Source organism: Equus przewalskii, chromosome 14, assembly GCF_037783145.1.
Source record: "Equus przewalskii isolate Varuska chromosome 14, EquPr2, whole genome shotgun sequence".
NCBI lineage: Eukaryota > Metazoa > Chordata > Mammalia > Perissodactyla > Equidae > Equus > Equus przewalskii.
Genome location: NC_091844.1, coordinates 33,928,641 through 33,954,789, shown reverse-complemented (window position 1 = coordinate 33,954,789; position 26,149 = coordinate 33,928,641). Strand labels below are relative to the sequence as shown.

The window sequence follows — 26,149 nt, the reverse complement described above, 5'->3', positions numbered from 1 at the left end:
CTGTAACAGAAATTCAAGCATTGTGGCATTTCAAAGTATGGTTTGTGTTTCACTTTAAATATATCTTTACTTGATAATCTAGCTATTTATAGTCCTTTGACTCTAATCTTTGGGGGGTATTATCACTTTCTTTTAGATTTTTTTTTAAAATTTACTTTCTCATGGCTTTATGAATAAAGATAACTCAAGAGTTTTATAAATATACTGAGAACACATGGCACCAAAGAAAAAGCCAGAAAATAAAAAGCCAAAGAGTTTTTAGATGAGGGAGAAGTTTCCATTGTCTGTTTTTACTTAGCAAAGAACAGTTTCTCTTGTCATGAAACAGGGAAATTAGATAAAGGTACAAGTCCTACCTTCATGGAATCTAGGGTGAAGAGGACCTAGGAGATAAAGGGAAAAGCAGTAATAATTTGGAATAATTTTAGATTTACAGAAAACTTCCAAAGATAATAGAGAGTTCCTGTATACCCTTCACCCAGTTTCCCTTAAAGTTAACATCTTACACCACCATGATACATTTGCCAAAACTAAAAAACCAACACTGGTACATTATTATTAACTAAACTCTACACTTCATTTGGATTTCACCAGTTTTCCCGCTAATGTCCTTTTTCTGTTCCAGGATCCAATCCAGTATACCATTTTGCATTTAGTCATGCCTCCTTAGTCTCTTCTTGTCTGTGACAGGCTCTCAGTCTTTCCTTGTTTCCTATGACCTTGAGAGTTCTGATGAAAACAGGCCAGGCCTTTTGTAGAACATTCCTCAGTTTGTCTGATGTTTTCTCGTGACTAGACTGGGGTTATGGATTTTTGGAAAGAATATCACATAGGTGAAGTACCCTTCTCATTGAATCATATAAGAAAGTATAATGGGGGTCAGCCCCGTGGCCACGTGGTTAACTTCACATGCTCCGCTTCAGTGGCCCAGGGTTTTGCTGGTTCAGATCCTGGGCGTGGACCTAGCACTACTCATCAGGCCATGCTGAGGTGGTGTCCCACATACCAGAACCAGAAGGACCTACAACTAGAATATACAACTATGTATTGGGGGGCTTTGGGAAAAAGAAAAAAAAAATATTGGCAATAGATGTTAGCTCAGGGACAATCCTAAAAAAAAATAGTAAAAAAAAAAAAAAAGAGAGAGAAAAGAGGGTATAAGGACATCAGCACGCTTTCTGACTGACCGTGTACACCTTGATTACTTGGTTAAGATTGTGTCTTCCAGGTTTCTCTACTGTAAAGTCAATATTTTTCCCTTCCCATCCTCTATTCTTTGGAAGCAAGTCATTACATCCAACTCCTGCTCAAGAGGGAGGGAGAGAATTAAGCTCTACCTGGAGAGGGGTATCAACTTAGATTATTTGGATTTCTTCTTTAAGGAAGATTTGCCCATTCTCCCTCATTTATTTATTTATTCACTAATTCCCCCTCACCTGTTTTTAATAAACATTTCCTCCTAACTGCCTCTCTCTATATATTGAATTTTACATCAAACTACAGTGGATACAATAGCTCAGGATACATGGCAAAGACTCACCAGACCTCCTTGGAAGACACATGCTTGTCCTTCATGAAGCCACTGTGCAGTTGATTGAATTTGTCGTTTTACCCTTCAAAATTTTTCCTTGTTTATTTGGATGTAAAGCTTATTTTTCTGTGCTTGCTTGCATAGATTCCATGCATTTCCTCTTAGAGTGTTAGGACTTTCTCTGATCTAGTTCACCTTTTCCTCCAGATTATTCAGGCTGTGGAATTAATCTAAGACTGTGTAAACCTAGGCTGTGTCTCCACCAGTTTCTAAGAACGGTTGAAAAATAAAAATATAATATTAGTATCATTCAATCCAGCAGTTGTTTGGTTTCCATAACAGCAAACAAAAGATTTGACTGAGTTTCTCTAAACTAATCATGTTTCTCTCTGCTTCTATTTGGACCTACAAATCTTTTACCCTGTGAAAGTCCTTGGGAAAAAAACGGAGAACTGACATCTTTTCTGCTACATAGCCCCTCCATGCCTACCCTTCCCCAAGGGAAAAACTCCTTTAAATCTTTAAATTTAGTCCTGAGACAGACAACCTCAGAAGAGCATAGGGATTTGCATTTTATTTTTAGTTTATCTGAGGCCCAATCAATTGGTTTTCTAAATGAGCCAAACCAAATTCCTTGTGTCCCATGCCAGGCTCCTGTGAGTCACAAGTCCAGCTCTGGTTTCTCACCAGCTTTTCCAGGGGAGAGCAACATGAGACCCAAGGGACCTTCTGCATTCCAGCTTTAAGAAAGAGTTCTGTCAACAAGGCATTGATTTCAAGTATTGGTAAAGGCATCTCCTTGGTGTGTCACCCTGCACGGATATTGCCAATGCTAACATGTGCCGTGCTGTAAGCCAGTCTTTCCCCCATTCTGTCAATAAGAAGAGGTGTGCAGGTGCTCAAGGAGGAGCAGGGGAGGCTGCCACCCTGTAGAATGCCCACTGAGTCCTTGGCACTAAACCAAACCTGGGGAGCATAAAGAGGATGCAGACCCCTTTATTCTTATCCCTGCCCACTGATGGTCCTCCTATCAAGAACTCCTCATCTCTTTTCTTCCCAATCTCATTCACCTTTCAAGGCCAAAAACACTGGATCTTCTTTCCAAGCTTTCCATAGCTCATGGATTTCCATTCTTCAGAAGTTCTGAGTGTCCAAACATATACACTTTTTGCTATATATATATCTCGGATTTAATCTTTCAAATGTGTTTCTTTTCATTTCAATCTAGCTTGTAAGCAGCTTGAGGTTCAAAAAAAAAATGTCTTCCAGATTTTATCAGTCCTTTCTGCTAGAATGTAAATACCGTGATGACTCCTAAGACTTGTTTACTGTTGTGTGGTTGTTCCTACCAAAGGACCCAGAAGATAATAGGAGCTCCATAAATATTTGTTGCACAGGGAAGAAAAATGAAAGTCTACTCACAGTGCCTAATGTATTATACTGACTGCATGATTAACTCATGCCTATTCTCAAGGGGCTTAAGATCTAGAGTAGCCATAAGATAACCATGTCTAATATATTTCCAATAACAAGTAACTGAAAATGTCATATTTCTATTTATAGAGTCATTTAAAACCCCCCTTTCCCCAGAATACATTCTTATCTCATTCTCTGAGCAATTCTGTGATATAGGTTTAGCGACTGATTTCTTAGCATTCTACTCTGGGAGAATGTAACTGAACTACCTCCAATATTTTTGATCGATTAGCACTGGTATCACCAAGTATTAGTTAAGAAAGGGCTAGTTGAAGAAGAAAAGTTAATTCCCGTACCCATTCTTGTTTATACCAGAAATGTGAAATCATAACAAAAAAAAATCAGAAGTCTTTCTCAAGTATATTTTTGCATTCCTGAAGTTCAAACACAAGCATCTGCTCTACAGGAATTTTGTCTTCTTCTCCAAACCTTCACCTCCTACCTATCAGTAAGCAAGTTTTGGTCGAGAATGCTTTCTTCGAGGCGTATTTATTTTTTTTTGGAGCCTAGTTCAAGCCTTTGCATCTCCAGATGTGAAGCATGGTCATTTGTGAGCATTCAAAATTCTTCATATATTTAAGTATATTTATCTATTTATGCCTCTAATCTGATAAAATGACTCTAAAGTGTAATGGAACTGCAAAGATGTGTATTATAGATTGCTATAGATATGCATTTTGTTTCTTCGCAAAATTTGTTTTCCCTCAGTTAAAAAATTATTACTACAAAGGATTTAAAAGTTTTCCAGGTTTTTAATGATACCCCCCCCCCCCAATCTTTCAATGCAAGTAGAATTTCTATGAATAAAGAAAACAAAAAAAAAATTTTAAGTAATTCATTTAAAATTGGATCTGGTCAAAAGACTACATTCAAGTTAGAGTCTCAAAGGCAATTTGGTGACCATCCATTAGGACTTTGGTTGTGTATGTTTGTGCATACATGTTTATAAAAATATATACTCATAAATGCTTCATTGCATCTCCTTATTTGAGATTGTGGTTTATCACTTGACTTTCTCATTTGCACTTTCTCATTTCTCTTTGGTTCCCCCCCCCCCCCCATCTCTTTCCTTCTCTTATGCCCCAGCCTTATCCTACTTCTACATCTAAAACTAGTACCTTAATTGATTTGTCTTATTTCATGGCAAATGGATTAAATAACATGGTCTCCTTAAATCTCTAATTTAAATACATGTGTGGCACATGGGGAGGATCTCTTAGCCCTCTCCCATCCCATAGGCTTATCAGAACAGCCAGCTGAACCTGGGGAGATGAGAGCCAGGGCATGAACATTTCAATGGGAAATAGTGGTCAGGTCACCAGAATCAACCTCCTTCAGGACCAGAGTCAAGAGAATCAGCTGACAAGCATGCCAGGGTCAGAGGCACAGGTCTCTGAAAGGGAGACAGACTTGACCACAAGCTTTCCACGTGTCTCAGCTGTGCCTGGATACTTGCTGATTCAAAATTCGCGCCTCTTCCAATATCCATGGACAGTAAACTCCGATTCCTGGCTCCGACATTTTTCCATTTCTGAAAAAATTAACCCCCACCTCCAACCCACCCCAGTGGAGACGGTGCCTGTTGACAAAGGCAGGTTAGTCGGATAAGGTTCACCGTGTTTGGGTTTGCACAGAGACTGCAATGATCCTCAGGCTGAGGCTTATGGTCTGTCCTTCATGTTCAGAGTTTCTCACATGCTGTCCCCTCCTCTCTGCCAATCTGTTTAGTGACAACTAACCCTGGGGGGAGGGGGAGTAAGAACTGAGCGAGGGCCAAGGCAGAGCTTTCATTTTCAAGGCATAAAAGGCGAACTTCAGCCCACCACATCCAAGTTCACAACCAAACCGAGGCTCTGTACCAGTTTGAGTTATTAGTCAATGTTCTACGCTTTAATATTTTAAGAAAAGTTTATTATGACAAGTCAATGACAGCACTTTTAGTAGGTCAATAAATCATGGACATATCATATCACAGAGATGACAGCTATGTAAAGCATCACAGGAAACCTGATATTATTTCAACAAAATAGCAACTAGAGCCTCTTGGCACTTACTGTAATTTTAAGTCAAGGTTTAAAAATATATTATTATTAATATTACTGAATGGGAAATTTTCTTGGATAGGGTACTGAGAAATGAAACAATTCTTTGCAAGGTTTAGTGTGAGAGGAAATAAAGTCTTGTGGGGAAGGAGTTGCAAATGCTCTTTCTCCTATTGATGTTGTGGTTATTTTTTATAATTTGCAAATATCAGGGTGGGGGAGAGAAAGAAACCCAAACCAGATGAAAAATAGGATGAAAAGATTGTCGAGAGCTTTCCTTCATGGCCCCTTTCCAAGCATATGGAAGGAGAAGATATGTTAATTTCTTAATAAGGTGTGGGGCAGGGTAAGAGCAGAGATTGGGGGCTGACCCAACCCTGTTTTGTGACTTTCATGGTGGGAACTCAGTAGCAGCTGTCAGAGCTGGGGTAACAGATGCTAGCATTGAAAGGTGCAAAAGCAACAACTTACTCCTCCTTCCAAACTGTGAAAATGACCCTGTGCCAGCGCTTTTCTGTTCTTTGAGAGGAGAGGGCAGTGGAATGGCAAGATCAAGAAGGAATAATAAATCCTGATATCTGGATAGTATTTTCCAGTTTACAAAATGCTTTCATGTATTTTATTTCATTTGATCCTCAAATCAACTTTCTACAGTAAGCAGTTGAGGTCTGCTGTAGTCCTTTTCACAGAAAGCACAGGGAGGTTAAGTGACTTGCCCTAAGCTACACACCTGCCACTGGTGGAAAAGGGACAAGAACCCATCTCCCCACCATCATCAGTTCGCTGCTTTTCCCACTATGCATGTTTATCCTCTTTTTCGTCTGGTTTGGGTTTCTCTCCCTCCCCCACTCTGACACTAGTAAATCATAAAACATAACCAAACATCAATATGAGAAGCTGCTTTTGAGACCCCTTCTCACTTAATACTCTGTTCCTGCTTGTACTAAACTTCGCAATAAGTGGTTTCATTTTTCAGTACCCCATCCAAGACTATGTTAGTCTCATGTCACTATTTCTTTTATCTCCTTTTAACCTGGTGACACTGGAATTCAGTAGTTCGGTGGCCATTCCCTGGAGGCAGAGATGGCCCCTCACGTCCTTCCTTTCCAATCCTGGCCTCAGGGCTGGCTCTTCTGCTCTGGTTTGGACAACAGAGGAGGGTATTTCACACCAGGGAGGGCTTGGTGTTCAGAACAACATTTTGGCAAAAGCAAATGAGGTCATGCCTGCCGCTTGGCTCCTGGAAGATCCTCATAAAGTGTTCAGGGAGAGCCCTGTCATCCAAGTTACTCCAATGTTTACCACATTGAGGCAGGCGCTCTCATCCCACAACTTGTGAGCAGAGATGAAGGGGGAGGTATAACCGAACTGGGTTTACCATGTTAATAGTACACAAAAAAAACCCCCAGTAATCAACTAAGTCAAGCTGTTGGTCCCCCAATTTATCATTCCTCCGGGCTGCTTTTTGTGACTTCTTTTTCCTTCCAAAACTGCTCTGGAAAATCATTTCAGATAATAATATAGACTTATGTAAACACATATCAGCCCTGTAAGGCCGTCTCAGCCTCCTCCCCAATCCTGGAGGTCCTGACAGGTAAAACCAAGCCTTCTCCATTCTCAGGCTCTCTAGAATGTGCCTCCTAAAAACAGTGAGAGGATCCTTTGCTTGATTTCCTTTCGTGGGCCAGGCTTGGGGAACAACCTGAAATGAATTCGGTATATAACTGTCAACAACCCTAACAGCCAAATCTGTGTCTGAACAGAAATAAATCCAAATTGGCAGCGAGGTAGGGAGCGCGGCGAAGTGATTTCATCACAGCACAATCCTCCCAAGAGATCTATAAAGAGACAGCTCCAGGTGAGAGCCGAAGAACCGAAGAGAAAGAAGCGGCTGTAAGAAGGGACAGGACACCAACAGGCACAAGTGGTTTAAAAACAAACAAATCTGGGCAACCAGTCTGAGTCCAGTGCTGAAGCCACCATGGGACCGGGTGCAGGACACGCAAATTCTGGTACTGGCACCACCCCTCGTGCACTGTGTCAGCTGCAGGATTCACTTTACTTCTCTTCTTGCAGATTTGTAAAATAAAAAGAATAACATCTGCTTCTCAGGGCTGCTGATTTCATTGATCAGAGAGCAGGACATGGCACAGTAGATATGAGGAAATGCTTGGAAGCTGCCAAAGGAGGTTTAGCCTCTACCTCTGACTAACTATGTGACTTTGGTTAAGTTACATAGTTCTCTCAGACTCAGACTTTTCGAAAGGGGATGATAATATCATCTTCGTGGGAACAGAAAGCAGATTAAATAAGATAATAAACATGAAAAGTACTTAGCATAATGCCTAGCTTATAGTAGGTACTCAATAAATGGTTAAAAGAAAAAAACCGCACACATACGTATCTATTTTTTATATATATAAAACAAGATTGAACATGAAAGACTTGAGATAATATAAAATATTCTATTATTTTATAATTTACTATAAAAATAAATGTTTGTTATCCTTGTTAATATTTGCCCTTTGAAAGTCCAACCATCTTTTAAGTATCTCAGTCTTTGAGGATGTCCAATAGTTTGGATGCTGCTTGCTTGGAGCCTGTGGTATATTTAATTATTGGTCCCAATTCCCTATAGTAGTATTAAACAGCCACATTCTCAACATGGCTTCCTGGTAGACAAAGTTCTCTTTCTCACACCTTGACTTTGGGTTTGGTCATGTGACTTGCTTTGGCTTACTGGAGTTTGCTAGAATGCTGGAAATGAGCACATGGGCTTGCCCTCTTATGGGTGGCTGTAAGAGCAGCTTCCTGGAGCTGCAGGTCTCATAACGACTAGAGACAAATGAAACTGAGCCAAGCCAAGCCTGGGCCAGCCAACTGACACACATGTGAGCAAGAAAGAAATGTTTACTTTTGTAGGCCACTAGGTTTTGAGGTGGGTTTTTTACGGACCATTATTGTGGCAATAACTGATTGATTTAAAAAAACTAAAACAAAACCTTATCTTTAGAGGTAGGTTAGAAGGGAAATCCCCGGCCCCTCCAAATGTATCTGCTCCACCTGGACCTTCTGCGCTGAGCGACATGAACAGGAGCCCCTGGAGGGACAGGGTTTTCTGACTGCCGCCCAGCTTAGGGTAGTGAGGAAGCCTGGGTTATTTTCTGGTGATGCTCCCACAGCATTGGGCTGATCTCCACCAGTCTGCTTTGTAGATTTTATATCCACTTTGGTCAAAGCCAGGTCAGCAGAAAGTATAATGTCAAGGAATCTGAAGAACCGGGAGCCCTGAAGAGCAAATTAAGGCTTCTTCAAAGTAGCTGAGATCTAGCGATGAGAGGGACTAAGAAAATGCAGAGGCAAAATGGTGAGAATCTGTTTTCAGCTCCTCAGCTCCCCCAAGCTCCCCTTTCCATGTGTATCCATGATCCACTCTCCAGGTCTCTCTCTCACCTTCCAGGAAAGCAAGGTGTCTCCACACAACATGGCCACATCCAAAATCTGCCCAGGCAACAGTCCAGTATCATTCATTTAAATCTTGATTTAAATTTAAATCTATATTACTCCTTCTAGGGCTATTTTCATACCAAGTCTATATTTAATAAAATGTTTTCCCTGTAAGAAAAAAATCAGGAACTACAGCAAGCATGGGAAAGTTGTTTGGTGATTTTCTTGGGAAAGGAAAGGAAAAATTACCCCAAATCCCTGACAAGGTGCACATAGGCACATTTGAAATGATGATCCAAACATTGAGAGTAATAACATAACATTACATATATTCAAGGTATACTTTTGTTTTCCAATTATTTTTCTTGGCCAATCTTTCACTTCTGATTTATTTTTTTATTGAGGTAACATTGGTCTATAACATTATATAAATTTCAGGTGTACATCATTATATTTTGATTTCTGTGAAGACTACATCGTCTTCACCACCAAAAATCTAATTGCCATCCATATACGTTAAGGGGTAATAAATGATTCGGCATCATTTCAAAGCTGATCATTTTGCAGATGTGTAATTGAGACACAGAAAAAAATAGAAATGATTGCCATCAAAAAATGTAAAAGTCCCTGGCTTCTAAATACTCAGGAAGATGTTAGGACAGGTAAAATCTACCCTCTTAGCCATTTTCTGTTGGGAATCCTAGAAAATTTAGAGTAGAACTTTCAAAGGACTGATGATTGGAAATCTACCAGGCAAGGTTTTAAAATCTAGCAGTATGAATGCAAATCTAAACTAGTGGTATTAACCAGTTCCCTCCTCTTCTTTTCTGTTGCTTCCTAGGGCCATGTCATCTCACTCTCTTATCATCACTGGGAGGCAGAGAGAGGATGAAAAACACTGCCCACGAGATATATAAACTGAAACAGGGGCACCAAGAGTTGTCATTTACCCCAGGGTGACTCAGGAGTGGAGCCTACAGTGTAACCCATGCCTGCTGATTCCCTTCCACAGGCAAAGGATGCTCTAATGACTACACAGGAAATTACAATTCAGGAAATCTCTTAACAGTCACCAGTAATAAAGGCAAGACTTAGTAAATAGGTGTGGATCATGTCCTCGGAAAACTTAGTTCTACCAAACTGCATGAACATGGACTGGGTCAAAGTGAGTATATAGCCAACTTTGCTCCTATCCCCAAGAAGGCCCTGGAATGAAGAATGACTGGCTGAAGGAATCAATTAATCAACCAATCACAGAGGTTGTCTCCATAACATACACCCCACCAAAGTATATTTGGTGTGTTTTTTTTTAGGAAGATTGGCCCTGAGCTAACATCTGTTGCCAATCTTCCTTTTTTTTTTTTCCCTCCTCAAAGCCCCAATACATAGTTGTATATCCTAGTTGTAAGTCATTCTAATTCTTCTATGTGGGATGCCACCACAACATGGCTTGATAAGCAGTGTGTAGGTCTGCGCCCAATATCCAAACTGTCGAACCCTGAGCCGTGGAAGCAGAGTGCCCAAACTTAATCACTTGGCCACGGGGCTAGTCCCTAGTGCCTATTTTTTTATTCCAAGGAAGTTGTATAATACCTCTGGAGAAGGATCAGGTCCCATGTGACCCCATGTGGCACCCACAACTGCTTACAACATCCTGGCTTTGCACATGAGTGGCTGAATTTGAGGCAATGCCAAGCATTGCCATTGTAAACAGTGGAGAATGTAGTCCTACACACACTTGCACAAAACCTGAAAAACAGAATCAGCTTAACTATAAAATGGGCCCTTTTATTTTAATGTGAGCTTTTAATTCATACATTAGTGAGAAAGAGCTTAAAGCCTCTACTTATACAGGATACTTCCTCTAGCTCATGAATTGAGGAAAAGAAACTAAGCTGACAAGTCAAAACTGCCTTCCTTAAAAAAGAAGCCCAGGAAGAGGTGGGAGTGGGGTAGAAGAGCAAAGTTGTGAGGCTCTGTAACGTTATTGACAAGTCAAGTCTCTGAGAGTAGAAGAAACAGTCTAGAAGTAGAAGGTGGATTTTCATGGAAATATGCACTCCTTAGGGATTTTAACATCTTGGACTTTCCAAGCTGTGCTGGGGAAGTGAAAACTTGTGAGGAGCAAAACATTGTGGAATTTTTATTTGCAGCCATAAGTTATCCCATATGGTTGGAGAGTGATTTCTTATACGATGGATAGGAACTTGAATTAACTTGGCTGTTTATTGCGAGGAGAAAGAAGGAAGAGATGGGTGGGCTGGATTTCTGTGTCATAACTGGGCCTGCGGCAGAGGCGGCAGCAAATCATCTCGAGTCAGCAGAGTCTTAGGTGGCTGAAAAATTATGGCAAGAGTGACAGTGGGATAAAGCAATTGGATGGAAGAGAGAAGAGAAAATGGAAAAGTAAGATAAGTGATTACCAGCCAATAGGAAATGTATGGTAATAAATACCCAGGCAAGGGAGAAGGAGGAGACGAGGGGAGAGGAAGTCAGTGTCAAGGCAAAGAAGGGGCATTTAGGCAAGGTACAAAACGTCAGGTAGAGGAGATCCCCGACTATTACAGAGGGAAATCAAGATAGTGTAAGAACATGATAAGACTAGCAAAGATGCAGAACGAACGTAAGATAAATTACACAAGAGGTTGAAACAAATAAGACATTCTTAAGTATGTAAGGAACAAGAGGTCAGAGAAATGGCAAGGGAAATTTACTGCCAGAGGAGGCAAAAAAAAAAAAAAAAATTAAATGAATTCTCTGCCTGAGTGTTCACAGAGGATGGGGCAGATGCCAGAAACAGGCATAAATTTCCAGAAGGAGGAAGGAGAAATGTTTAAGGAAATCAAGATCAATAGTAGAACCAGCCATAAAGAAATTGCAATGTTCCCAAGCCTCAGAAAACTCCAGAGGCAGAAATGGCAGCCAGCCCAGAGGAAGGGAAATGGTGGAAGGGGTCTCGGAGCCCTTTCACAGGGCTTTTGCAAAACTAGAAAGAGAAAGGCAGGTGCAGTCCCGTGGAACTGACGTGATACTAACTGGGGATGATGCATGATCCACTCTCGGGTTACGTTGTGATCAGGCCTCTGAGGAGTGACACCCAAACCCTTCTTCATGACAAGCATTTTCCCTTGAAAAGCAGTTGTCAGTAAGGGCTGGGTGTCACTAATAAAATGGTTGGTATTTGGACACTCTCAAAGGCCAGTTGTTCTCACCCGGCCTTTAGCCACGGCACCAAGAAACTGTTGACTAAGTGACCACAGTGCCTTTTGACCCTTGAGCTCCGGGAAGTCTTCTCTGACGAGCTTCCAGGGAATAAAGATCACCAGGACGAGCAAGAGGAAAAGGCAGGGAGTTCCTGGGGAATCTGATTCGTGGCCGGGGCTGTGTACTGACCTCACTTCTCGTTCACGTCACATCTCTGTTCTGATTCTCCTCGTGTCTCACTTTTTATTTCTTTAATTTCACTATATTGTAAACATCTTTCCCAGCTGCCTTAAATGCTTTTTGAAAACAGCTGAGAGAGGAAGGAGGCTAGAAGAAAGAAGAGGAGAGAGCAAAGAGTGGGAGGAGAGGGGTGAGGGAGAAATTGTGAGACTATGGGGCAAAGAAAACAAGCAAGTGCATTGGTCTGAATGGGGAAGAAAAATGGGTTGGAAACAAGAAAAAGATCTAAGAGTTTGAGAAATCATGTAATAAGGTAGGGTTGGAAGACAGAAGAGTAAACTAAACTGTAGGAAATGAAGAAAGGATTTGAGGTATAGGGTTAAGTAAGAAGCAGCCAGGGGAAGGAAAAAAGAGAAATATGATGGGAAGAAGGCCTTTAAGGGCTCAGAATGGAAGTTTGAAAGGGTAAAACTAGAGAAAGAAGCAAATCATGAGGAGATTTACACTTGGCTTTCAAGAGAGTCCTAGGAGACAAGGAACTAAGCTGGTGAGAGAGAAGAGGAGCTATGGCATAAAACCAAAACAGCAAGCACGCAGAAAGAGAGAAATTGAGGTATCATAGCAAGAACTTAGCATCTCTGAAGGTGAGTGTCTTGTAGTGAACTCGGGCCATAGCACTGAGCCTGTAAACATCAAAAGCAACTCCTTGGAAAGGCGCACACACACACACACCACCCACCACATACACACATCACACCATAAACACACACACGTGCACTCCACACAAACACACACACGCCATACATTTCCATCAAAATAAACCAACTGAGGTTCCCTTTCAAAAATATGGATGAGAAATAATGAAATTTGCTAGTGGAAGACACAGGCTATTCTAATATTATAGTTATTTGACACCATAAAATTTAGTATCTAAAAATATAAATTTTACACGAGTGATTATAATTCCACGTACAGATAAATAACAGCCTTAAAAGATGTTTTATTTACGAACTTGATCAAACATTCTTCGCTTACCAGTAAGGAAAATAGTCCATAAATCCTAAGTCAATTATTTGATTTCACAAAATTTCTGGGTTGAAAGTGAGAAATGGTGTGGTCACTTTGATCGTTTCCCATTCAAATATGCCCCCAGTCGATAAAATACGTCAGAATGGTATGCAAAGCTTTCATGTCGACTAAGTCAGATAATAGCCAAAGAGTTATGTTTTTCCCTCTTCTCCATGTGGTCATGTTCATTGCACACTTCTCAGTCGGAAATGCTGTACCTACTCGTTTATTTTATAATCTTCAGTGTGAAGTACAGATCAAGAGGTTTTCACTCCTATTTTGCATTTTGGTAAATGGCATCCATGAAGAAGGAACTAGGTGGGACCAGTGTCAACTAAATTAGAACGAGAGAAAGGGTCACCCCATAACCTAATGAAAAAGGGAGCCATTTACTCTAGTTTATGAAAATAAATTGAGTCTGAAAATCATGCCCCCACGATGTCTTCCCTCCCCTCTGCCCTTATCCATGCCCCAGTCCACACAAGGACACAGGGTACTGGCTAGAGATGAGCAATCATCCACCCATAGATGCTTGTTTGCTCTTTGGACAAAGGACTTTTTAAATTTTTGATTCCCTAGCCAACACTGCAAATCTCCCAGAGAAGATGACCTACTCTTTTTGAAAAATCAGACCTCCTGACAACAACATTGCCTCCAGTCAGCTACCATCAGTTGCTGAGTAGGGCTGCCCACTTGAGATTGGACCTGGCTCTCCAGGGCATCCCAGTCCCCACCAGGCACACATCTATTTTGGTAGCCTTCTTGGCCCTTGCAGATAGTTGAGTTTTCAATGTCTGTGTTGAAGAAACCATAAAGACCACCAACACATTGCACAGTCTTTCAAAATCAGGGTCAGTATTCTGATCTGCTTCTCTGAGAAGCCTGGGAGCAGATGACAGGTCAAAACTCCCCAGCCACGCACAGTGCTCCATATATATTTACAAACAACGAGAGCTCCGGAACCAGATGACAGGGCCTAACTGCCCCCTGTCTCACTTTAAATTATAGAATAAAGTAGACTTCTGGTTTTTGACATTCCTTGACAAATAGGATTAAGAATTACATTATCTTTTTTTTTAACTTAGCTACTTACATTCTTCTCTTACTTTATGATTTTTCTTCATTATAATATCTTAAACCTGATGTTGATAATCTTGCTAATAATTATAACTATATTATGAAACATTTACTTTTTAATGTCTTCTTTCAAATACTCAATATATATTTTATTATGACTTTACTAAAGATTAAATGAGTAAACTAATTTGTTATGATGTCTGCATTGTTCAACATTTACCTTGAAAAATAACACTGGGTCTTTTGAATGTAATGACCTGAAATTTCTAGAAGTAATTTGATGATTTATTTTAAATATTATCAACTAGAAGGATGATAAACAATACTTAAACTCCTTACTTCATTATGAGGTCTCATTCTGTCCCCCAGGGGAAAACAGCCGATGAAGCCTCCAGGCCCTGACCCATAGTAACCTGACTGCCAGCCAGGCAAGCAAAGCTTGGAAAAGGTCATACACTGGAGTCTCAGGATCTAAAAGCCAAAAATAGCACAAGGCACTGAGAACCAACTAGTCTTTTAACTCATAACGGTGAAATACCAAGTTCAGTATAACGACATGCTTCTCATATTGTACAGGTTGTTTTTTTATTCTGAATTAAAACTATATTCTTATGCCAGAACAGGTTTATAAAAAAGACAGCAAACCTAGGTAAGTCATAACTCTAACAAACATAACTTTCCCTCCCACCCTCAACACCAGCACGCATATCCCAAACTGGGCTGCAGGCTGAGTGGGCTACGTGGTTTGCAGAGCCTGGTGCAAAATGAAAATGCCAGTCGCCGTGTTCAAAAATTATTAAAAATTTCAAGATGGCAACAGCAGAGCATTAAACCAAGTGAGGAGCCCTTCTGAGCTTGAGGCCCCATACAACCGCACAGATCCCCTGCCCATGAAACCAGATCTGGTTGCAAGAAAGAAGTTTTGGAAAAATAATTCTTCCTTTCAAAGATGTAAAACCATTTAGTCTTTACTTCCATATCCTCAGATCCAAGCTTAGGGAAGACAGCATCCATATTTGGGAACAGAGCATGGAGCTACTAAAGAGAATCAACCATCTCCCCAGGTAACTTTCCTGTTGTTGCCTCCATCTCTGTATCCTAATGGGCCCTGCCACCTCCCTCCCTCCAGGGAAGATTTGCTTGGGCATGAACCCTTTGGGCATGCACAGTGGGCTGCTGATTAAGGAAATAAAGCGACTTTCAGTATGACAGCCTGCACCTTTTTAACCTCAGGGCAGATTTAAGTCCCCTCGGGGAGTCTGAATTAAAAACTCTCAAGTCCCTTTCTTTGAGAACAGGAAGCCAAGGAAGAGGAGGAGGGCATGCCAAAGTGAATTCCCTTTCTAAAAAGTATGGAGTCGCTCTCCTAGGAGGGCTCTTCACACACCAGAGCAAAAGAAAGCAGACGTGAAAGCGTCAGCAGGGCAGGGAGAAGATGTTATGTTCGACCCGGAAGGGCACTGCCTTGGTAACAACTGAGCCTGTATGAGAAATTCTATGAATGGAGCCTCAGGCATTTGTGGGCATCATTCTGGGAGATCCAGCTTTGGCTTAAACAATGGCAGCATCTGCTGTTGGCAGGGAATTGGAAGGGTTGGTGCCATTTCCTGGTTGTACCAAAATTTTGTGTATCTGTAGAACATTCTAGTTATTCTTTGGGCATGGCCTGCTCAGTCACTTCTTAGTTCTGAGAAATTGGTACAACAGGATTTCCAGTGCAGTCAGGTGTCTTGGTATTGCTGTTCGGGGGTTCTGGTTGGCAGTGGCCGGGGAGTCAAGATGGCCAGGCTCTGATACTAATGGGCTATGTGACCCTGGGCAAGGCCCAGCACCCTTCCAACACAGCTTCTCAGCTTCAACCAAGAACCTGAAGGAACTCAAGTAGATCTGAAGTGGCTGACTCCCCTTGAAGGCCCTGGGGTGAGGGGGTAAGAGGTGAATGGGTCAGATCTGGGCGGCAACCCACCCCAGCTTCATGAGAGCAGCTCCCTGATCTTCTGCTTATTTTATCCCGCCGTAGGGCACAGAGGTGAAGAGCAGGTTTCTGGAGGACATCCCACAGTGTCCAGTTTGTGTCTCACCAGCTCTGACACCAGCTGCCAGGGCTCCTATCCCAGCTTCCCCTCCTCCTAGCTGTGCGACCTCACGCATGTTGGTTGACCTCTGGGCCTTGGTGCTCTTGCCTGGAAAACCAAGACAATAACACTCCTGACCTCTAGGGTTTTTACAAAGACTAAATGAGGTCATATGTATAAAACATTTAGCTCACTTCCCGGTTTATAGTATGAGCTAAACGAATGTTAACTGTAACAATTTTGTTTGAACAAAGGATTCCATCTCACAAGAAAGGCTAAAAATATCGTTGGAACTGATATCTTCAAATATCTCTAGGACTAAAGGGCTATGATTTTTCTACTGTTTCTTTCTGTATGTCCTTTATCCCTTCACTCCTTTCCTATAAAACCTCTGCAACCTGGATTGAACCAAAGTTAAACAGGAATCTTTCCTTGGCCATGGGTGGTGGGGGGTAGGGGGGAGCCACAGGCTTGTCTACCAGTATTAAAGTGCCCCCAGAAATGCTGTCTGGAAGCCTGGTATCATGGGATTTTGCCTGGCCTGTTTTGAGGGTGTAACCAAAACCTCCCCCCTCCCCACCCCTCCTGTGAGAGGAATTATGATAGCCTATGCATGCTATGCGTGCGGCAAGGCCTAAATCTCTATTTACGGCTGCAGACAATAAAGCTAACGCCAAGGCAAATGCCGTCACAAAGGAAAAATCTAGGACAAGGCAGAAGCCATAGCTAAGGGCTTGCAGAATACGTATAATTTATGTCTACTCCGTGGTGCCGATTCACAAACGACCTCTCAGCTGGCAGTTACCTTCGCCGGCTTTTGCCTTCCACCTGCTTAGTGAGAAAACAGCCGTCGATGACAGGAGCCCAGGATAAATCTGTCAGTGAGACTTACAGGACAAAATCTCCTGAGAAAGGCTTCAGGAATCCAGCAAATAAATCTCTGTGTCCCAAACAGTAGCAAGGTCACCCAAGTTTATAACGTCTCCTTTTAACCCCTCTGGAATGGGCCTTATTGACTATAATTATCACCAACCTCAGATGACACTGAAGTGGCGTATCTTTTGCTACCATGAGGACTGCCCCACGCAGAAGTGCTTCTGAGATAACAGCCTCAAGAGCAGCAGGTTTTGGACAAGGGTCATGATTATCTTTTATCTGATAGGTAAGTCGGATGCTTCGAATCTTCCAGGAAGGGGATGGGCATTGAAAATAGAAGTCAGGCATTAACACAAGTTGGGAAAAGGACTTCAAGATACTTAGAGACTTAGAAGACAATAGGGCAGCAGGGTCTCTAGCTACAAGACAACAACAGTTCCCTAGCTGTCACCCGAGCCTGCAAAAGGTCCTCCATTGGCACACTGACCAGATACTACACAATGATTCTAAAAGAGGTTTGAGAACACCCAGAGAGGCTCGACCCTGTCTTTTAGAAAGGAAATTGTCCCTTCAATTTCCTCCTTTGGAGATCATGGGCACTTACAGCAACAGCCAAGCTGCAGGAACCGTGAAAGTCAGCAGCATGACAAGAGCTCCCCAAAAGCTACGCTGGTTAGACAAGCCAAGGAAAGAGTGGAAGATGGTGGGTATTTAAGATTCCTTACTGCAGAGGGCATGAAGTGCCAGCTTCTACACCTGACACCCAAGGTTCTACCCAACATAGCCAGCTTTCTCTTTCCAACTGAGCCATCATGACCACCCAGATGCAGCTCCAAAGTTATAGCTGCAGACCCTGAGGGGACCTTGGAGTTGGTGCAAGGGGCCACGGATTCTGATACACTGAGGCTGTCATACCCAAATCTGTCTTATGTTATATATATATGAAACTGTTAGAGTTTGGATGAAACTCATACAAAATGGATTCATTTAGAAATACTACTGAATCTTTGGTTGCTTTTGGTACTGAATGAGCAATTATTTTCCTGTAGAAGTTTTGTTTTGTTTGTTTGGTTTTTTGGCATAAAAAGCATTCTTCTTGAGAAGCAGGGACCTACTGGGCTACAAGGCCCATTTCTTCAGGTATACAATCTCTTCCCTGACATCTCTCTCCCAGCTCTGTCCAACAGAAATTCAATGCAAGCCACAAATGTAGTTTACAACTTTCTAGTAGCCACATTTTTAAAAAAGCAAATAGAAACAGGAAAATTAATTTTCATAATATGCTTTCATCTAAGATAGTCAAATTATCACTTCAACATGCGATCAACATTCAAAAAATACTGAGAATTTTTACTTTTTTTTTCATATTAAGACTTCAAAACCAGGTGTGTATTTACCTTTACAGCATATCCCAATTTGGATTAGCCACAATTTAAGTGCTCAGTAATTACACACGGCTAGTGGCTACCATATTGGACAGGCAGTTCTCTTCAGTCATACTTCAAAGTCTCAGTTATTGCTTCTCCCCCTACCTTCCTGCCTTTCACACCCTCCCTTCCGCACCTCTCTGACTGTCTGCAGCACAGCATTCCTCATCACCTGCTGCAAGAACCATTGTATCTGGAGATCTCCAAGCCCAGAGTGGTCTCCCACTCCTCACTTCTTCTAGCATTCAAGGTCTGTGCCACACATTTGCCCCAACAATCCTACCCCAACTGGTCTCATTAGCCAGCTGCTTCATAAGTGTGGATAGTGTCTCCCCAAGAAGTCTGTAGCCTATTTGTGGATAGTAAATGTGCCTTTTATCTTTTTTCTCCTCCACAGCACCAAGCAGAGTACAGAACACACAGTAGGCTCCGTAAGTACTTGCTCAATTGAATCCATTTCATTTTCTTAGTTGTTCTGCTCTATGTTACTGGAAAAGTAAGACCTTTATTTGCTGATGAAGACAACATGGCAATAAAAGAGCGAAGAGATGTGATATTTTTCCTCCAGAGGCCAATTTTCTTACTTCTGGATGCAGGGACTTTGTCATCAAGAATATGTCAAGACTTTCCACGGCCTTATTTTATACTACTTTGGGCCTCTCATCAGCACTCACAAACTCCAAATATGTACAACCCATATATTTTCGAAATACTTTCCAATGTATGCTTCCTTATGCCTCATACCCCTTCTCCATTTTAGCTTCATTGAAATAAAGAAGACAGGGACCAATTTTGAGAAAAAGGAGAAGATGGCAAGGAAAAACTCTCTCTTTCCCCTAGGAGCTCTGAAGAAGAAAGGGCTTGGAGAGAGGAAGGTAGGTAGTCCTACGTGCATGTGTCAGACTCTGAATAGAGAGCCACAGAGCCTCGCGGGAGGCTCGGGTAGCCCACAGGCTGTGTGGTAGATGGCCTGGCACAGGAGCCCTTTGGAGGACTTAAGAGGGACTCAGAGTGATCTGCAGAAGCAGGGAGAGTCGAGAGGAGGCCAGTCAACAGGGAGAGGCCCCTGGACAGGATCAAGCTATGAAACATACCACAAATTCATCAGCTGCAGAACGCCCCAAGGAAGCAGCCAGCTAAACTAGATCTTAATGGACACCAGTCAGCATTCACTCAAGGAGAATCATGGGGAGACGCCTTCTTCTAGAAGCTATGAAGACCTTTCTCCTTTTCTCTGACACCATCTTCAGAGAAGACAGAGGTGTAGGGAGGAATCTGAATAATAACTAAAAGAGATAATTTACCCCGCAGGACTAAGTTTTGAACCAGCCTACAAATACAACACCTGTACTTTTTCGGCACAGCTCAGTGTAGTATGAGTAGTCCTGTGACTCTGATATATATGAAGTCATTCAATAGCTAAAGCTAAGAAGACAAGAAAGTATGGGGTGTATATGATGTGGTTGTAGGAAGTGAATGACTTTCAGACAATGTTCAAATTCTCTGAAGAATTTGTAGTCACAAAATTCACTTTAATGCAACAGCATTGACCTTGAGCAAAATTCTTCCTAAACATCTAGCTCAAAACAGCATTCACTGAGCACTTGTGCTAGCTACTGCAGACACTCTATTAAATAAAACTCGCTTGCAAGGCACTTACACATCAGCACCATCTTCCCTTCCAATGCCAGAGTCTACCTATGGAAATCTGCTTTCAAGAAGCTTCCAGTGTTTGTCATGTATACCTTAGTGTAAATTAAGTGAATGTGTTATCTCACCATAATTTGTGATTTGTTTGTTTGTTGTAGTGGTTGTTGTTTACTGTCATTTCTGACTATAAAAGTAAAGCTTTGATCTCTGCTGGAGTGACTTTCAGGCATTAGTAAACACCTAGGGAGCTTTATACGTTTTCATATGAAGAGGTCTTCCTCCTTGAAATCCATTCAACAAATATTGAGTAAGTACTGGCTCTGTTCCAGACCCAGAATTAAATGCTGGAAAGACACAGTTTCTTTTCTAACATCTCCACTTATAAGTCCCATAAGCATCTCAAATTGAATATATCTTAAGAAGAGTATGTGATTCCCACCCACCCGAACCTGATCGTCCACAGTTTTTTCTGTCACAGTAAATAGTAGAACCATGTACGCAATGTGCTCAAATTAGAAACCCTGGCATAATCCAATTGCTCCTGTTTCCTGACGCTGTCCCTGAGAAACACACTCTAACGCATGGACACGGACACACATCCACACATGTGCCGTAAAATTAACTTAACAGGAGGCCATTAGATGAGGTGGTTCTAACGCTGCGGCAGCCAACATAAGCAACCCAAAGCCTAAGCCTATAGATGCCCCAAGGTTATGAAATGGAAACCTAAGGACAACCAGTCACAAACAGCCGACCGGGCTTTAAGCTATAGCGAATCAATGATCTCCTTGCTTTGCTTCCACCTTCCATAAAAAGCCTCTCCAAGAACTCCTGTCAGTGGAGCGCTCCTAAACACTTCCAGTTTGGCGCTGCCTGATTGAAATCGATTTTGGCTCAGACTCTTAAAACTTGTAATATGCCTCAGTTTACCTTTTAACTGTACACACACATACGTGTCCATGGAATCATTCTCTTGGTCCTGCCTCCAAATCAGATCTTGAATCTGCAGGGGAAGAAAAATAATTTTACCTCTACCCTTATGACTTCTTGCTGAAATGCCCTGTAAAGAAAGATTAACAACAGGGGACCAGCCACGTGGCCCAGTGATTAAAATTCAATGCACTTCCACCAAACTCATATCATTTAGATGGCCTGAGTTCACTGGTTCAGATCCTAGGTGTGGACCTACCCCACTTGTCAGCGATGCTGTGGAAGAGTCCCACATATAAAGAAGAGGAAGATTGGCACAGAGGTTAGCTCAGGGCTAATCTTCTTCAAGTAAAAAAAGAGGCAGATTAGCAATGGATGTTAGCTCAGGGTGAATCTTCCTCACCAAAAAAAAATTACCAACAGACAAAGTTTATTATAATATTATATATGATATATATTATAGTATATATAATAAATATTATAATAAACAAGTTTAACATGTATAGAAGGGAGATATCAAGGAAAAATGAGTAAACTCCCCAAGATGATCCAAGCCACCACCTTAAATACCATCTTCAGCTAAAGACAAAAGAAAGAAAGATGTTGAGGTTGGGGGGGTGGTGGCAAAGACACGGGAGGTTACCAGGAAAAGCACAGTAAACAAGGGTATGGTTGTCATGCAAGTTTAAGCAGTCACCTTCTCCATTCATAAGAGTTTCTTGTGATTGAGAGTCATCCTTCTCTTCCTGGTACAGAGAGGGAGACAGCCTTGTGAATGGAGATTTCCTGTGTTGACGTAAATTGCCCTTAGAGAAGGATAACTTCTACTTGGTTTTCAGAACTTCTCCTGTGTCTGCTGTTTCTCAAAAATAATCAGCTCAAGATAATCTTTATGCCAAAGAGGTGTATTTGGGGTGGCATATTCTATTAGCCTTCCCGTCTGCCCTCTTCTCTCCATGCCCATTGCCTCTGCCCTCTCTCAAGTGGACACTCAGATCTGAAGTCTTCTGCTCTCTTGCTCCCCGCTCTCTCTCGCCTCTCAGCTCTCAGATCTCAGTCAGATCGCCTCACTCTCCTGCTTCAACTCTTATTGGCTTCCCAGGATACCTGGTGTAATATCCCAACTCCGTCCCCATCCTCCAAGGCTCTGTGTCATCTACTCTGCTTCTCTCCCCGTGGGATCTACCCTCCCCACCTCCCCAGCCTCACTTCTAATCTCTTTCCCCACCCAATACGTGCTCCACTCATGAGAGTCTCAGGCAGTTCTCAGAATGGACCACATTCTTTCTACCTCTGGTCCTTTGCACTTGCTGTTCCTTCTGCTTAGAATTTGCTCTGCCTATCCAATGACTGCTCCTTCCTCTCCTACAGGTCTCAGTTTAAATATCATCTCCTCACAAACACCTTCCCTGATCAGCCTAGCTGAAGTTACACCTCAATTTTAACTGTCACAGCATTCTGTTTATTTTCTTTAAAGCAAAACCATGGGTTGTGAATAGCTGATTTATTTATTGGCAGCATAACATAATAGTTATGACTCTGAAGGCAGATTTTCTGGATTCAGATTCTGGCTCTGCCACCCTCAAGCTGTGTGGCCTTGGAAAAGTTACTTAACCTCTCTGTGCCTCCATTCCCTTATCTCTAAAATGTAAAAAATGATACTACCTGCTTCACAGAGTTGTTAGAGAATTAAAAGACTCAATAAACATGAAGCACTTCAAATAGTGATTGTCTGCAAGAAGCATAAATATGTCTATTTGTTAAATAACTATAAAAATAAAATATGATGATGTCAAGAATCCTGTCTTTCTCTATTTAGCACTATCTCGCCAGAGCTTAGCCTCATGCCTAGCACAAAGAAGATAGTCCATAAATAGTCATTAAATACATAAACGAATAAAAGAATGACCAAATGACATGACTGTCCTCCAAGTATTTGTCGTAAAGCCCAACAGGTTGAAAACTTTAATGTCCAAAGTAATCACCTGGGGATCTTGTTAAACTGTAGACTCTCACTCAGCTGGTCCGGGGAGAAGCTGGAGAGTCTGCATTTCCAACAAGCGCCAGGTGTTGCTGATGCTGCTGGTCCATAGTCCACACTTTGACTATCTAGCTGATTGCCGACTGACCTAGATCTAGAAATCAGCTCCTGGAAAGTGTCTGCTGGAAACAGCCTTCCCATTGCAACACATTTATCTCTTATAGATAGTCACTTCCTCATAAGGCCATCCCAGAGTTAGAACCTTTTGGAAGTATTGATGGGGTCTCAGTGGACACTGCCCATGATCTCACTCAGGTGGTGTCACCTGAGTCAATAATCAACCTACCGTTACTTCTGACCACCTGGGAAGTTCTGGAAAAGGCCTCCTTATGTATTTCCCCTTTATCATCAATGGGCCATCTATATATTTCATCTGAAAAGAATCTGTTCTTTTTAGGGCTCTCTTTGGGGCCTTAAAAGGTGTAGTAAATGTGTTTCCTTTACACCAGCATTTTCAGTAATTTATTCCAGATACTCGTCTTGTATCATTTAACTCTTAAATGCTTTCAGATTTCAAATATGCTTTGTATCAGCGCATACAAACTATGCATGTTGGCACTGGTATTTTAAGAACAAGAAGGTTAAGGTTTCAAAAGCAACACCCTGATTTCTTGGACATGATGAAAGTGTGATTTTTTTTTTCCCAGGGCAGAGGGTGTGTGTGGCTGGAATTACTCAGAACTGCTCACTGGTTGCCTCTCAAGGATTGCTTAAATTTAAAATACTGCCGTTGCTTCTACTGGAGTGTGAGCTCCAGAAAGGAAGTCTTACTCCTTTCCAAACTCCCAGCTAAAATAACCCCTGGGGCACTTTTGAAAGTAAGCATAATCTTCATGTAACAAGACATTTCCCAGTACCACATCTGAAGTCTGAAACTTCATTGTATATCTTCTTTAAACAATTGCAGCCTGCAACGCCTAATTATCTGCTTCCAAAAGCATTTGGTTAGGCACACAACACATCTCAGTAATGGAAATGGACTCTACTCTCCCACAGCCAGTTCATAAAAGCAATGGAGTCGTTTAAATATCGTCGATTCTCTCTCGGCAGTTCAGTCGAGTAATGTAGCAGAACTGTCTGATGGCCAAGGTAATGATCAGAAGGGATATAACAGAGAGAGACATCTACTGGCTGATATCGTAGAATTAGCTCATTGATTCAGTTGGAAGAGTTTGGCTTGAGGGTCTCATGGTAGTTGTTTCACGTTCCAACGTCCCCTCCACAGCAGCCCTGCAGTGCAGGCCGTGAAGGATCATGGCGTAATTGTCCAAATCCTCTTTACCTGTTCCCTGGAATCATGACTCCATTCATCACTCTAGCAAAATCTCGATCTCTTGACCACATGCACTCACAGCTTTTATTACTGAGTACCAATTATTTTAGTATTTGAGGATGCCAACTACAGCTGAAAAAAAAAAAAATGAAGCTGTTAGAATTCCCCACCTTAGAGATCTTTAGAACTGACAACCACGTGTGCAGCTCAACTGAGCAAGATGATGGGATTTCCATTCTCAACTTCTGTAACACCACTGTGCACTTCTTAAAGTTTGAAAACTCCAGGAAGGGCTGTAGCATCTACCACTCGCTGACATGCCATGGTCCTTATTTCATCCCAAACCAATTCCCCTCCAAAGCACTATGATTCATTAATGTTCTTATTGTTATTGGTTAATGTCCATGTTAATTATTCATAATTCCCTATCAATATTCATATCCCCAGAGAACTCACTTCTATTCCTCCACACTAATCTAGAACGGAAGGAGAGCGGCTAGAACGGAAGGACTATACTGAAGCTCAATGTCTGTCCTGTACAACATCATTAGGCATAAAGGGATAAACAGTGGCGCCCTCCCCCTCTGCTCCCGAGTCTCAGGGGCACGTGTTAATAGGCAGAATCCTGACATCCATCCTTTTCTAAGGCAGGCAATCAGATCACCCTCCAAGAGAGAAGTTAGGTTATTTTTTTCAACAAACATATTTTAAAATGGAGGTCACTGATCTCATGGGAGAATGAGGACACAGCACACTCAGAGAGGCCCTGTTACGGCACCCAGCACAGCGTCAGCAGAGTATGCTAGATATGGGTTGATAAAGATCCCAGACTTAAAGCCTGTACTTTCTGCAAGAGAATGAACAAATATTCAGACTCAATATTTAATATTGATATTGCTTGGAAGCAAGAGGCAGACATCCTTGTTCAGAAGGTGTGGGGCTCAGAGAAGTTCCCACAGTGTGTGAATTACTCCATTAAGGAGCAGCATCCGTTTCTTGCCTTTATAGATAAGGATGGGTCTCAAACTGTGCAGTGTTCTCATTACAAGATGTGTGTCACTCACTACCAATTAACCCTTTTTGCCTTCATAAAGACCCAGCTGAGATCCCTCTGAAACTGTGATATACGACATCACTGCCTCAGGACCTGTCCAACTGTCAGACAGCAGGAAGCTGCCCCACTCGTGAACATCTATTCGACTCTCCAAGTCCGGGGAGTCTACCTGGCACACAGGAGGCGTGACTCACATGTGGCTATGGCAGATCTCCTCCCTCCTCCCAAGGCTTACCAGGCAACCTTGGCCTAAAGCACAGAATGTTCTCGGTAAACATAAAGGACCCTAAAAATATTAACAGTGATTGTTATTGTTGTTATTAAATCTACAGTTTGGAGCAGTAACCACAAAATTGGTGACTTCCACAAGTCCAATTATGACCACTACAAAGTGGACAAAATAAAACTTTTCTCCTAGGAATCTTAATCTGTTTCTCCAATAGTGATTCTCAAAGGGGCATGATTTTGCACCTGGGGGAGATTTAGCAATGTCTGGAGACATGTTTGGTTGTCACAATGGGGGCTGGCAGGGGTCTTCCTGGCATCTAGTGGGTAGAGGCCAGAGATGCTGCTAAACATTCTCCAGTGCGTGGGATGGTCCCCACAACAAAGAAATATCCTACCCAAAACGTCAGTGGTGCTGAGGTTGAGAAATCCTATCCTATGGGATTATGGGAAGGAAAGAAAAGGATCTCCTCACCTCATTTTCTACCTGGAAACTCATTATCAGCTTTCTGAGTTAAAGTGGGACTGGGTGTAGCAACAGAGTCCTGCACTTGGCGATGGAAGACCGGGCAC

At 42.0% G+C, this 26,149-nt stretch overlaps 2 long non-coding RNA genes across 3 annotated transcripts in view; one reads left to right on the top strand and one right to left on the bottom strand.

Moving 5' to 3' along the window:
- LOC103553794 (uncharacterized) overlaps window positions 1-2,056 on the bottom strand; it is a 116,890-nt gene extending 114,834 nt beyond the window's left edge. For both annotated transcript variants that reach the window (XR_011526491.1, XR_011526490.1), the window contains exon 1: window positions 1,541-2,056. This is a non-coding gene — a long non-coding RNA (uncharacterized lncRNA). The remainder of the gene's footprint in view (window positions 1-1,540) is intronic.
- A 15,058-nt stretch (window positions 2,057-17,114) lies between these two features.
- Window positions 17,115-25,778, top strand: LOC103553793 (uncharacterized). The gene is made up of 4 exons (XR_545549.2): window positions 17,115-17,262; window positions 18,801-18,834; window positions 19,164-19,278; window positions 25,392-25,778. It is a non-coding gene; the product is annotated as an uncharacterized lncRNA (long non-coding RNA).
- The last annotated feature ends 371 nt before the right edge of the window (window positions 25,779-26,149 follow it).